Below are 16,289 nucleotides of genomic sequence, written 5' to 3' on the forward strand. Positions count from 1 at the left end.
GCAAAGGGAGAGATCGCGATTGAAAAAGCAGAAAACCAACACAGGTTAGAAAAAATATTGCAGTTGGAGTCGGATCTAGGACCAGTGATGCGTAGAGTAGCCGACGCCACGGAAGCAAGCCTATCATTTGCCGATATTGTGAAAAATGGCCCACAGAAGATGATACCATCAATCAACCGCTCAGGACTTAACGTTGGGACCCCCAAACCTGCCGTATGCATCTTCCCAAAGCTGGATTCTACAAAAGATAGCGACGATACGAAACAGCTACTAAAAGATACATTACGACCATCAGAACTTGGAATCCGTGTGACGGGCATTAGGAGCATTCGAAACAAAGGCGTTGTAATTCATACTGCAACACAAGAAGATCAGGATAAAATTCTGAAAACCCCATGTCTAGCAAACTCGGACACTCTAAGCGCTCGATTACCAACAAAACGGCTTCCAAGGGTGATCTTCTTCAACGTTCCTCGTGACCTAACGGACGAGTGCTTCCTGAAAAATGCCTTAGCAGGAACCCAGGACAAAGCAGGCCTAGATTTCGCAGTAAAAAGTTGCAAGCTAAGTCACCTTGCTGGCGCTCGAACTGGATCAACTTGCCACCGGGTCTTCGAGGTTCCTGCCCACATTCGTCACGTGCTGGTGGAGCAGGGGAAAGTCTTTGTGGACTGGAATGTGTGCCGTGTTCGTGACTTCATTGGACTTACAGTGTGCTCCAAGTGCCAAATGATCGGACATTCCTTCAAGTTTTGCAAGGACCAGCAAAGATGTGGACACTGCGCAGGCGAAGGTCACGCCCGGATAAACTGCCCAAAAGCCGCCGCCGAGCCTGTCTGCGCCACCTGTACAAGATTTGGGAAGCCCGCTGCACATCCGACTGGAGACAAGGACTCCTGCCCGGCCTACAAGGCTGCCCTTGCCAAGGACTTTGCAACTATTGATTATGGCGTCTAATTACATTGAAGAAGATGACGAGGTAGATTATGAAAATACTCATAATTTCTGTGATTGGCTAAAGTTTCATAGCAACTACAATATGGAAAATATTAATATTGTTCAGTTGAATGTTAGATCGATTTATAAATACTGGGATACTTTGAATGTCTACTTAAATACTTGTTGGAAGCATATTCATGTGTTAATGTTATGTGAAACAGCTATAACACCGAATCTTGTCTGTCTGTATAATATTCCTGGATTTAATTGTTACAACTATTGCCGAACTAAAAAATCTGGAGGAGGTATATTGCTATATGTTCGAAATGAATTCACATTTCAACAGAAAACAATAGAAACAAATCATTTTGAATGTGTGCTTGGCTCTATGACACTTCCAAACAAGAGTATTTTAAACATCATAGCAATATACCGCCCCCCCAACTGTAGCCAACCACAATTTCTTAATGAAATATCTGCCATTCTGCATACTATAAGCCCCAAAGAAAATGTTTTACTTATAGGTGATATTAATCTAGACTTGTTAAATTGTCAAAACCCTATTATTATGGCATATGAAAATATAATGTCGGATAACTATTTAATCAAATGTATTTGTGACGTAACTAGAGAAGCAGTTTTAGCAGGAAAAGTTACTCGTACTTGTTTAGACCACATATTTGTCCGATTTAACAGTGGATGTAAACAAAGCGATTCTCTTTCCTCATGTGTATGTAATAATATTACTATAGCAGATCACTTTTTAACTGCAGTTAATATTAAATATAGTGCAAGGAAAAAAGCCCCAGAACACGGGGAAAGAATTTCGTTTTTATCGCAAAACAAAATCGACAAAAACATTCATAATTTTAAGTGGCACTCCTTGCTTGAGGAACAAGATTGCAATATACTATATAGTAAAATTAAAAACAACTTTAAGAATTTGTATGAACAGAGTAAAATCGTTATGAATTATAAAACCAAAAAAAGACCTCTGTCAATAAAACCTTGGATAACTTCTAATATCTTAGAAAACATTAAAAAAAAGATTCATTGTACAGAAGGTGGAAAAATTTTCCTAGCAATCAATTCTTTGAATTGGAATATAAAACTTTCAGAAATAAGGTGACAAAAGAAATTATTAAATGTAAGTCTACCTTTTTTAACAATAAATTCAAAAATTATTTTGGAAATACAAAAAAAACTTGGGATGAAATAAATAAATTATTAGGACGCAAGTCCAAAAGTAGTTGTGACGAAATAATCTCGAAATATATGTTAAATACGAATAATGAAGAAACCGTAGCAGATAAGTTTGTTGAATATTTTACAAATAGTGTTAGCTCTATGATACATAAATGTGATTATTTAGCATCGACCGTCAGGCCGAATGAAGTGCAACATAGTATGTACCTACCCAGAGCTACCTGCCAAGAAATCAATATTATTGTTAGCAAATTAAACAATTCAAAGTCACCAGGGATTGACAACATTCGAATGTTTGACATTAAGACACATATTAATATTTTAGGGCCTGTTATAACACACTTTATCAATTTAATTTTATCGCAAGCAGTAATACCAGATGAACTAAAAAGTAGCATCATTAGGCCAATTTACAAAGGGGGCAAACATACAGATATTCAAAATTATAGGCCAATAAGCATATTGCCAGCCCTAGAAAAAATACTTGAAAAATACATTTCCATAAAACTTAATAAATATCTAGAATCTTTCTCTTTGTTGGATCCCAACCAATATGGATTTCAAAAGAAAAAAAGTACGGAAATGCTGCTTCAGGAATTTTCAAATCACATAAATTATGAATTAAATCTAAAAAAACAAGTGTTGGTTTTATTCATAGATAACTCTAAGGCATTTGATACCATTGATACAAATAAACTATTAGAAACACTGGAGGCAATAGGAATTAGAGGAAAGCTGCTAGTTTTATTAAAAAATTTACTAACTGATCGACAAATAAGAGTAAAAATTCTTAAAAAACTTAGCAAAAAAATATATATCTCAACAGGTGTTGCACAGGGGTCAATTCTAGGGCCAACCCTTTATATTATTTATGTCTCAATTATGAGAAAATTATTTTCATTCGCTAAACATTTTGTATATGCAGACGATACGGCGCTCGTAATATCGCACGAAGATCTGGTTACTGCAATGAACCTTATGCAACATGATTTTATTGCCCTACTGAAATGGTCGCATGATGCAGGCCTCTTTATAAACGCCAAAAAAAATAAAATTATGCACATCAGATCTCCACACGCCAGATGTAATGTAATTCCTTCATTATATACACACACATTTGACTGCATACATAAAAATGTTGCACAGCCCTGTTCATGTGAAACCATTGATTTTGTCAAAAGTTATGTATATTTGGGTGTTACTATTGACTGCTACATGAAATGGGATATACACATTGCTAATGTTTGTAAACGTCTACGAGCTATTGTGGGTAGGATTTATAAAATAAAATATTTCGTGCCTATAAGTACTTTAAAGTTAATCTACTTATCTCTGGCTGAATCCACTATACGTTATGGAATTACTTCTTGGGGATATTCTTGTAAAACTAATATAAGCTATATACAAACATTACAAAACTCCATTATAAAATTGTTAATCCATAAATATGACAATCAACACAGAAGTAACATTAAATTAATATACAAGTGTCTGAATATTTTACCTGTCAGAGGATTATTGTTTTATAATATTGTAAGTCAACATGTTATATTGTCTGATTCATTGTATAGGGAAAGAGTTTGCCATAAACATAACACAAGATTCACTCAAAATGAAGGACTGGTAGTTCCGAAATGTACTAATAAATATGGTGAAAGAACTTTAAACTATATAGTACCCAAAATTTTCAACCTATTACCAATGACAATTAAAAATAATAACATGTATACTGCTAATGTTAAATATAATCTAAGGAAATGGTTATTGGATAATAATGATTTATACTGATGCCCCTGAAATGGAATTCATATTGTTAGAAAATGGAAAAACAATTATTTTGTAATACCTCTATTTATGAAACTATTGCTGTACTTGTTGATAATACTAATTTGTTCATACATTTATTTTTACTTGCTTATTATATAAGGCTTTTATGCTGCTATTTAAACTTTTCTGCAATGTAACCAATTTATGTAATTATGTACCGTTCAAATTGTATCTTATGATTTTATAAATGTTGTCTCTATGTCCCTGCTGACAAACTACATAAGTAGTTTAGCGGGTTTAAATGTGAATAAAATAAATAAAAAAAAGATAAAAGCAGGTGAAAATCTGATTCTCCTAGGAGATTGAAATGCTGTTGTAGGAGAAGGACGTGAAGGAACTTGCATTGGACCCTTTGGGCTGGGTGCAAGAAATGACAGAGGAAACAGATTGACAGAATTCTGCGAAAAACACAAATTAGTGATAGCAAACACTTGTTTCCAACACCACCCAAGACAGCGATACACCTGGAAATCCCCTGGAGACAGACAAAGACTGCAAATAGACTATATAATGGTTAGACATAGATTTAAAAACCAAATAAAAGACTGTAGAAGCTATTCCGGCCCAGATATAGATAGTGACCATAATATGGTAATGGTCAAAAGTTTTCTAAAACTGAAAAAAATAAAAAAGAGAAATAATTTCAAATGGGATACAAAAGTATTAAAGATAAAAGAGATCAGCGACAGTTTTAGGGAAAAGACGCAAGAGTGCAACTTAATGGAAAAGGAGAACGTGAATGAGATCTGGAAAGTGATAAAGACGAAGATTATAACTACGGCAGAGGAAACTATAGACAAGGAAAAACCCCAAACAAGGAAGGAATAGATAACCGATGAGATCCTAAATATGATAAAAGATAGAAGAGAGCTCAAAAATGATAAAAGAGCTGAATCACAAAATGAATATAAAGTGCTGAGAAACAAAATAAATAGAGAGTCAAGAAGAGCCAAAGAAACATTCTACCAGAATAAATGCGATGAGATAAACGACAACCTCAAGAGAGGAAATGTAGAAAGAGCTCACGCTGCGGTGAAAGACTTCTTTGGGATGAGAGTTGGAAAGGGTAATGCAATAGAAGGAGAAGACGGTAAAATACTCTTCGAAAATGACCAAATAGGAGAAAGGTGGAAAAGATATCTCGAAATGCTGTACAATGGAAAGGGAAACTGTGTCAACGAAACACTGATAGAAAGAGAAAATGAGGTGGACGCAGATGATTTGGGAGATCCAATCACTAGAGAAGAGTTTGAAACTCGCACTGAAAAATCTCAAAAACGGGAAAGCACCCGGAATCGATGACGTTCCGGCCGAACTAATTAAGCCAGCAGGAAAAGGAACCACAGATGCCCTGTTTAAAATGATACAAACCATGTAATAAGACTGGAGAGATACCAGAGGATTTTGATAAATGCCTATTTGTCGCATTACCAAAGAAGGTAAGCACGACAAAATGTGAACAACACAGAACTCTTAGCCTAATATCCCATGCCTCAAAAATTTTGACTAATATCATTCTAAAAAGAATCGAACCAAAAGTAGAGAACATCCTTTCCGGAGACCAGTATGGCTTTAGAAGAGGTGTAGGAACCAGAGAAGCAATATTGTCGCTACGAATACTACTAGAAAAAAGAATAAAAAGAAACCAAAACACATTCATCGCATTCATAGACCTGGATAAGGCTTTCAACAAAGTACAATGGAAAAGACTCTTCGAGATTCTGAAGAGAATTGATATAAAATATAGAGATAGATGAATAATCCAGGCGCTATACAAAAATGAGGCCGCTATAATTAGATGTGACAATGAAACAAAAGAAGCCAGTATAAGACAAGGGGTGAGACAGGGATGCTCTCTGTCACCTGTTCTTTTTAATGCTTATATACAGTGTGCGATTGATGACTTGAGAGAGAGAATGAGTCATAGAAAAGGTGTAAAGATACACGGGCAAAAGGTGGATATGATAAGGTTTGCTGACGATATTGATTTGGTTGCTGAAAGCGAAAAAAAACTGCAAGAGGCCTTAAAAACCATGCAAAGCATTCTTCAAAACAACTACAACATGAAGATAAATAAAGACAAAACAAAGCTGCTGAATGTAGGCCGAACGCAACATCAGATGAGAGTAGAGATGGCAGGAGTTCCACTAAAGAACACCAAGGGGTTTGTCTACCTCGGGAGCAAAATAACATGGGACGGTCGGTCTAAGAGCGAGGTTGACAGCCGTATACATCAGGCTAGGCTTGCATTCAATAAAAGGTCGAGAAAATAATAGAATCGAATAATATAGACCTAAAACTGAGAATACTCCTCATCAAGACCTATGTATGGAGTATCTTGATGTACGGCTGCAAAACATGGTGCCTATCCGAAAGAGATAAACGGAGACTAGAGGCTTTTGAGATGTGGTCCTATAGAAGACTGTTAGGAATTTCCTGGAGAGACCATATTACAAATGAGGAGGTTCTCTAAAGAATCGAAGGAGGAAGGCACCTGCTCAGGACCTTGTCCGAAAGGCGTGCAAGATGGATCGGCCATGTTATACGACAAGAAGGCCTCTTGCATGTCATAATGGAGGGTATGACCGAGGGGACCAACTCTAGGGGACGCCCACGCCGAGAGTACCTGGAGGACCTGCTGGTGGACGTGCGCTGCTCATCATATGCAGAAGTCAAAAGAGCCGCACAAGACAGGGAAGAATGGAAGAGGAGATTAGATAGATTTCAAAACTCAACAATATTCTATACCTGTGAATAGTTCATATTAACTTGCTCCGTAGTAAAGTGTATTTTAAAAACTATAACGCTCAAATTAAAAGTTACTCGGAGTGTTACGTGTTCGTACTACAAAGTTCTAAAATATTTTTTATAATATCCGAGTTATTTAAAGTTCCTTCCGAATTAAATCAGCAAAACTATACACAATACAATTTGCTTTTACGCGGGTAGTACGAAAAAAACATTAATTCAAGATGCATTGCCGAGTGTGCTCAGTAACTTTACGTACTGATGAGTTAAAATTCACGTGTGCCGCATGCAAAGGCGCATTTCATTTGGCTTGCGGAGGTATTATTGAGAACACATATCGTCGACTTAACCAAGAACGGCGATCTCAACAAGTTTGCAAGCATTGCAATTCAGCCAAGCCCGGCGCTGCTAGCCCGTTGCAGACAATCAGTGATACTGAACCTTTGGAGCAGATTAAAAAAGTTACGGATATTAGTTCAGCGCTCGCCGCTCAGACACCGACAAATCTTAAAGATATTCAAGATCTAGTCATGAACAAGACGTCCAATCTGGAAAAAACACAAAATGATATTCTAGATCAGAATAACAAAATACTTGAAAGTATTCAATTTATGAGTTCTCAATATGAGGATTTCATGGCTAGAATCCGTGACATCGAACTAAAAAATGATGAACTCACTAAAAAGAACTCAACCCTGGAAGCTAGGATTTATGTCTTGGAAAAATGTGTGGACATGCAGGAAAGGGAACTCAAAGCGAACAACATAGAAATAAGAGGCATCCCAGAAATCAAAGGAGAAAATCTGCAAGACGTTTTTTTCAATATCTGCAAAACAACAAAGTCCTCCACTGATACAAAGGACATTGATGCCATTCATCGCGCAGCAAAAAAAAACAACAAGAGTCATCCGAGAGAAATCATTGTTGAATTCAAAACGAACATAGCAAGAGAAAACCTGTTAACAGACGTAAAAACTTTCAACAAAAACAAACAGAATCCAGAAGACAAATTGAACACCTCAAACATCGGTATAGCTGGTTCCTGCTCGCCGATCTTCATTTCAGAACAACTAACATTTCGCGGTAAACAGCTGTGGTACAAGACACGAACAGCGGCGAAGGAGAAACAATATGGCTTTTTTTGGATTAAACGGGGGCAAATTTATCTTCGTAAAAACGAGGGAACTAATGCCATTGTTATCTCAGACGAAAGCAAATTGGCTGCGCTTTGATAATTTTGAATTAATGGCTATTCTTTCGAGGTATGTCTTGACCCGTGCATTTATGTCTCGCTCTATATTTCTCCATATTTGTTTCATTTCCTACCCTTCTGGAATTCATTTGTTATGTATGTTATGCAGTTCCTGCTACCTTATTTTTATTATTATTATTGTTTTGTCTTCTTGCTATCTCTTTCATAGTACTATATCTAATTACATTATTTATACTATATTATTATATGTTACTCATATTTGTATAATTTACTACCGTTTTCCAATTCATTTGATATCAAGCAATTCTTGCTACCATTTTGTTTTTACTTCTTGCTATCTCATTAATAGTACTACATCTAACTACAACATTTGTACTATATTATTTATATTAAGCACATTTACCATTTTAACTACATTTGGAATCGCATTTAATTATATATTACTCGGGAACCAACTTCTATACAACACACAACCAACACATACTTATGATTCAATTAAATTATGATACCGGAAATGATTCCGGCATAGATCTTAACATGAATGTCATTGATGATATGAACAATCTAAATAACTATAAATGGTGTGCTTACGGCGTTAAAATTATACACCAAAATATAAGAAGCATTTCTAATATTGACGATTTTTTAATTTTTCTGGATCAATTCAATTACCAATTCGACGTTATTATTTTATCGGAATGCTGGCTTAGTAAAGATTACACCTCAAAAGTTATTCACAATTACTCTGAACACCACACAAACATATATCTTAATAAGTCTAGCGGGATCGTTGTATACACCAGAGACGGACTTCAATCTCAAGTTGATGAAATTTTCTTATCACAAGCCAACTGCCTGAAAATTGTATTGAATAATAATCTATGTATTTTTGCAATATATCTCACCCTCAGATCACCCTCTTTTCAAAATATTGACACTTTTCTGAATTCACTTCAATCAATTATCAACAGCTCAAAAAATATAGAACGGCAAATAATTATAGGCGACCTCAACATCAATACAATTACCGAATACCACCGCCAATCCAACGATTACCTATGTTTGCTAACTGAAAATGGGTTCATTCAGACAATTATTAGCCCTACTCGTGAGCAAGGCATGAGTAAATCTTGTCTTGACCACATCAACGTCAAAAAAATTAACCATGTTGACTCATTTGTCATTCACTCTACAATCTCAGATCACTATACAACAGCACTCTGCCTTAAAAACAAACCTCCTAATCCTGCTAAAATTAAACATGTTGCAAGAATAAACTATAATAACTTAATTGAAGACTTGAGCTCAGAAAACTGGCAAAATGTTCTAGACCAAACTGATGCCGACTCATCGATGAATGAATTTATCACTAAATTACATTCATATATTTCTAAACATACAAGCAATAAACTTATACCACATAAACAAATAAAACTTACGCCATGGATCACCCCTGGCCTTATCAAATCGATTAACATTAGGAACCAACTTCATAAAAAGGCGAATAGGTGCCCTGAAAATATTTTAGTACAAGCTCATTACAAAAATTATAGGAACTTTTGCAAAAAACTAATAAAATCGGCCAAAGAAAATTATTATAAAAAAATAATTTACGAAAATAACTGTACTCCAAAACGTTTATGGGAAGCATTTCGCAATATAACTAAAACAAAAATAAATAAATCTTCCGATATTAAATCACTGAACATCAATAACGCGAACACTTCAGACCCAAAAATCATTGCGAATTTTGCCAATAATTATTTCACGTCAGTGGGAGTCACACTTGCGAAAAAAATTCTCAACAATCTTAATACAACAGAATCCGATTTCGCTAAGTTAAAAATCTCTAATTTCGGTCATAAATTAGACAACATCCAAACAACTTCAAACGAAGTCATAAATATAATTGACGAACTTAAGTCATCGAATGCTTGTGGTCCTGATAACGTTTCATCAATTCTGCTAAAAATTACTAAATCCTTCATAGCAACTCCAATCGCGTATATTTCCAATCTAAGCTTCAATTCAGGAAAATTTCAAAATCATTTAAAACACTCTATTGTTATACTGCTTCGCAAAAATGGAGATAAATCGCAGATACACAATTACCGGCCAATTTCTTTGCTCAATTCAATCTCGAAAATTATTGAGAAAATTGTAAAGAATCGTCTAAGTCATTACCTTGAAAAAAACAATATCTTTTCCAATAGACAGTATGGCTTCAGACCAGGATTGAGCACTGAAAATGCCATTACAAACCTGACGAAAATCATCTCCAACAATATAGATAGAGGAAGAAAATGCATTGCGCTCTTCTTGGATCTAGCCAAAGCGTTCGATACTATCTCACACAAAATTCTCTTGAAAAAACTACAGCGCATCGGCATTCAGGGTCAGCTACTTAAGTGGTTAGGTAGTTATATAGAAAATAGGAGCCAAAGAGTGAATATTAACGATACTCTAAGCGATCCGGCTGATATAAACTTTGGTGTACCTCAAGGAAGCACTCTAGGAGCACTTTTATTCAATATCTATATAAATGAATTATGTAACAGTTCATTTGCCGATCATATTATCACCTTTGCCGATGACACAGTATTATTATTTGAAGGCAAAAATTGGAATGAAGTTCATAGTAATGCAGAAATTGGTATTAACAAGGTAAAACAATGGCTAGATAATAATCTTCTCACTCTCAATACTGACAAAACTAAATTCATTTGCTTCAGTGCAACTCAAGCGGGACAACCAAGAGAAACTCAAAGAATTATTATACACCATTGCAATGACCCAAACACTTGCAATTGCAATACCTTAGAGTATGTGGATAGCATAAAATATCTAGGAATTATTGTAGACAAGAATCTGAGATGGAATGAACATATCTATTCAATCTCCACAAAGGTCAGAAAACTCACGCATCTTTTCATGGCGATTAGAAATATTCTATGCGCAAAAGATCTAAAACTAATGTACTATGCCATGTGCAACTCTTTACTTGAATATGCATCTTTAGGATGGGGAGGATGTACCAAATCAATTCTGGACCCCTTAGCCAAAGCACAGAAATCACTACTAAGGGTCATACTTAAAAAAACATTTAGATACCCCAGTAATGATTTATTCAAAGAGATAGGAGTTCTGGATGTGAGGCAACTATTTATAAGAAAAGTTATATTATACACACAAAAATATCGTCACCTCTTCCCCTCCGTAGAACATTATCACAACACCCGACATGCAGGGAGGAATCCAATAGTTCCACTTGCTACTATGACATCCCTTGCTCAAAGACAATATTCTTACCTAGGTCCAAAAATGTTCAACCTTATACCCGGTTCTTGGAAATTGAAAAGTGGAAGCGTCCTGCGTAAATTAGTCAATGATTGGATTCTAAACTTAGGGAGAGTCGAAAGTGAACGTATGCTGTATAACTGTTAAACAAAATCACCAAACTTCTGATGTTTTTCAATCTAAGATTTATGGTTATGCGCCCCTGAAACCTGTCTGCTCATTAGGTACATCACTACTGTAAAGCGTATCACATTTGTACGTCGCACACTAACTCTGTGTGAAACTTGGTACCTACTACGGTAATGATTTATAATAAATACATAACACAATATGGCGTACGAAGTAATGCACCAATTTCACCAAAGTAGCACTAAATCAGGTACTATGTATTTATATTCATAGTTTATATTTCTATCTATATATATAGTTATTGTTTTTACATTTTAGCAGTAGTTCAAGAAATGAGCGCGGTGTATATTCGTATTGTCGTATAATATAATTTGTTCTGAATTCATGTTTTAATTCAGTGAAAACAATCATGCACATAATTTATTACACATTCTAGTTACAACGCTTACCTCATACTCTGTAAATTTTAATATTTTATGTTACCAGGTTAATTCGGTAAATCCGATTATAATATATGCTACCAGATTAATTTTTTCTACTTCTCACAAAACAATATATGTGTACTTATATTTATTATATACATTTTCTTTATTACACAACTTAGTTTCAGAGAAAAATGAAACTTTTTTTTGGTTTTTGTTATGTAACTATGTACATTTCAGTAATAATATGATTTAAACATGTCAATTTGTCTGTCCTAGAACGGGAAACTTTCCTAGTTGGACAGCATGCAGCATGTAAAAAACATTTGTGAAAATCGTACATATAAACATTAAATAATAATGGGCCTAAATGAGAACCTTGAGGTACGCCGGAGGGCACAGATAAGAAGCTGGACTTTGTTCCCTCAACTAAGACACTTTGAAGTCTACTCCAAAGGTATGAAGTGAGCCACCGGAGTAAGTCACCATGGATGCCTAATTGTTTTAATTTTTTGAATTAGAATGAAATGATTTACCTTATCAAAGGCCTTAGAGTAATCAGTGTAGATTACATCTACTTGGTTTCTATTGTTCATATTGCACGTTAAATCCGTAAAATTTACCAAGTTTGTTAGTACTGATCTTTTTTGAAGAAATCCGTGTTGTTGGTTTTGTATATTACGAACAATTGTTGTGTAAATTTGATCGTAGACAATGCGCTCAAAAGTTTGCTAAATACCGTGAGTATTGAGATTGAGCGGTAATTTTCAATGTTAATTTTTGACCCTGTTTTATGAATAGGGATTATAATAGCTTCTTTAAACTTTGTGGGAAATTTTTCTTCTTTTAGTGACATTATAAATATGTAAGTTAGGGTAAGAAAGATTTTTGGCACATTTTTTGATGAAATATGGCGAGATACTGTCAAACTTGCCTAGCTCATATGGAATCCATTGGGGATTTCAAACGTTAATAAAAAATAAAAACAGACGTCACCACGAAGGTAATATAAGAGCAATAAAATAATTAACCAGAAGCAGTCACATATGCTGAATGATTTTAATTTAATCAGTGACTCTAAGATCAGGCCATCTCTCTACCCAGACTTTTGTAAACTTCCTCAGGCATTCAAAGTTCACCTTGTTTGAAACGAGATCGGCATTCCATACCGGTCTCGTGATCACGTTTAGACCATCTAAAATTTCAAAATCTCACAATTCCACAGAATTTGCACGGCAGTCTGGTCAGTATTGCCACATGCGCAATTTGGATGGGGGGGCAGGGCGAGACTGTATTCTGGGAGGCAGTAGCGCTGCAACCTGTAATCTGTATCTGGTATCTAATACTAAATGTTGAGCCTATTATTATGCTGCATTGTACCGCTCCCTTTTTTCATGTTCTCTGTTATAAAAAGTACGTCCAAATATTTGCTCACCATTGCATCACAAAATTAATTCATCTTTCTTTCCATTCCTCCTCTAATGTTCCATATACCAATTCGACATTGTTAACGTTCTTCCTCTTTGCGCCACCAAAGGGCTGGAGACGTAATGGATAGCGAGCCTCATCGACACCTATGTCGGCCATTCCCTTCTACGGACTGCTTATCTTATCTAACATACTGATATTTAGGTATAAATACACTTGTACGGGACGTATTTTCCTGCACAAGAAAAAACTGTAAAATATAAGCACCGGCACATGTTCACCTTTGTCCTTTGTAATGATTCAAATAAAGCACTTGAGGTATTTCATTTGAATAGTCACAGAGTTATTTAAACCAGGGAAATGAAAATGCAGGGAATTTTGACTCTTGTAGTGGTTCTATATACGAATGCGTCTTGAGAAAGACAATATATTCGATATTTGTAATTTACATAAAATAAGAACGCCTTTAAAAAGACGGTTGATTTTTATTGCGGGTGCAACTTTTTGTCTTGCACCGAATGCGTACGCAGGCTCAATCGGTAACGGTAGACCCCCTCTCTAACGAGGCTGGCTGCGTTCTGGGGTGACATCAGCAGAGTAGGAAGAGGGGAGCTGGGTTGAAATCAAAGGCAGCGAGTTGGATCCCAGGAAGCGAGGCATGTTTGGGCAGAGGCAAGTAGTGGTAGGTGTTGACAGGGCCAGAGCTTGCGGCGAAAAAGAGGCCGGGATCTGGTTTTTGCGGCGTATTTGTAAGAACCTTTATTTTATTTTTATTTATTTTTTATTGAACAACAGAACATTCATTCCAGTTACAGTACAATTTTACATCATATCAACATTTAGCTAACTGACTCTTCGGTAATTGTTTTAGGTCATTTAGAGAACAGTCACTTACATCCAAATTCTTTGCTAGTTCGTTCAACAGCACCACTCCCCTCGTCATGCTATGCTTGCCAGGACGTCGGTTTCGCCTTTTGGTCCTCTAAATAAGTCATGGTATCGACTTTGGCTGTAGTAGTCTGGTACATATAAATCATAGCATCCCAAGAAAAATGGGCTATCGATAAATTTGTTTCAAATTTTGAAAGACATAATAGCTTTCCAGATTCACAATAGTTTCCAGACTAACAGAATTAGTTTTCTCAAGTAAGTCGATATGGTGCATGAACCTAGAATAGGTTCCATGCGTCCGCATATAGACATACCTGAGGAATTTCTTCTGGATTTTCTCTATCATTTTTTATTTTTTTTTTATTAGTAAAAAAAGATACACGAATTACACTACGCAATATAGTACAGTTATTAATTACATAATATAATATAAGTATTTGATGTACCCCCATAAATAAGCAGGGCTTGTGTGTATGGGGGTGTTGTTATATTGGTTTATATTTGATATGATTCAGTCAACTGTTCAGAATACTTTTTAAGGTGGCTTTTGAATTCGTTTATATTTGCATTCATGTTTCTAATTTTTTCTGGTAATGAGTTAAAAAATTTAACTCCGAGATATTCATGGTTGAACTGTCCTATTGTTTTTTTACATTTAGGAGTCGGAAGTATTGACGTTTGTCTAAGATTTCTGTTATTTTTAAAGGGTGCAATTTTATTTTGAATATTGTTTTTATAAATTTGTTATTTTGCATGGTAGAAGTATAAGGGGGTATTTCACTATGTCGGGCTAAATATCTGACTAGCTAGTCGTTAGCTGGCTTTAAAGATCAGAATAACTTCGTTATTCAACGGCGACCGTTTCACCATTGTTGCCGAGCTTCCGGATAGATAACACTCGAAATAGTCTGGAAACATCGCAAAATGTTTGCAGTTACCCAATCTACTACAACGGCTGTCATGTTTTGCCGCAATGTCTATGGAATGCTAACGTCAACGCCAATTGACAAGTTTCCCGCCACAGTCCGCACACCGCAAAGTGTGCATTTTTTTGGTTATGTTATGTTGATAATCAGGTCATTTTAGATAGATTCATGTCGAATTAATACATTGTTTCTTATTTTGAACACAATCAAATAATTCAGAATGGATCATACAAGCATTCAAATTCATTCGAGCTCTTAAAACAAGAGCAAGATGAGTGCCACAGATGCTCTTTCTTATATCAATAAAGCGAAAAAAGAAATTAGTGCTCTATACAGTAACATAACGGATCCCGCTTTAAAACTAACTAAAGATCAGATGACCAAACTACTCAATAAACTGTCCAACCTCTCTGGCACTATGTTGGATGTAGGTGTAAAAGTTGGAATTCTCGAGGGACAGGTCAAGTCGTACGAGCACATGGTCTCTTCAAAATTGATAGATTCAAACTCATCACAAGACTCCACAAACTCATCAACTGTATCAATGTGTGAAGCTGCCGATGAGCTCGAAGAGAGGAAAAAACGGTCAAAAAACATAATTATTTTTAACTTCCCTGAAAGCTCAGCCAGTTCCCATATAGAAAAAATACTGATGATACAACGAGAATCTTAACCACACTAACAACTCTTAACTCATCCATCACCCGAGCCAACATAACAACTTTTCGTCTGGGAATCACAAAACCTGACAAACCTCGACCTCTTAAAGTCATCCTTGACAGTTCCATCCAAGCCATAGACATACTGAAGAAAAAGAACAACATAACCGAATACCCCGGTATTAAAATTTATTCAGACCAAACCCCAGCTCAAAGAAACTATCTCACCAAGCTACGTTTAACACTAGAACAAAGAACCAAAGATGGTGAGATTGGACTCACAATAAAATACAAAAATAATAAACCTGTTATTGTAAATAGTAACACAAAAAACTAAAACCTATCATGGCTTACTATCAGAATATCAGAGGCTGCCGCACAAAACTTAATGAGCTAAGATCATCGATTCCAATCCATCCCTTTCATATATATTTCCTGACTGAAACTTGGTTGGATCCATCCTTTAACACAGAAGAACTAGGCTTCACTTCACACAACACCTACCGCTTAGATAGAAGTACCGCCACCAGCACCAAATCAAGAGGAGGAGGTGTATTAATATCAGTCACCAAATCTATAACTTCATCCAGGCTAAAATGCAAAC

The sequence above is a fragment of the Hesperophylax consimilis genome, chromosome 18 (assembly GCF_061612785.1).
Source record: "Hesperophylax consimilis isolate HC1 chromosome 18, BYU_Hcon_1.0, whole genome shotgun sequence".
Taxonomy (NCBI): domain Eukaryota; kingdom Metazoa; phylum Arthropoda; class Insecta; order Trichoptera; family Limnephilidae; genus Hesperophylax; species Hesperophylax consimilis.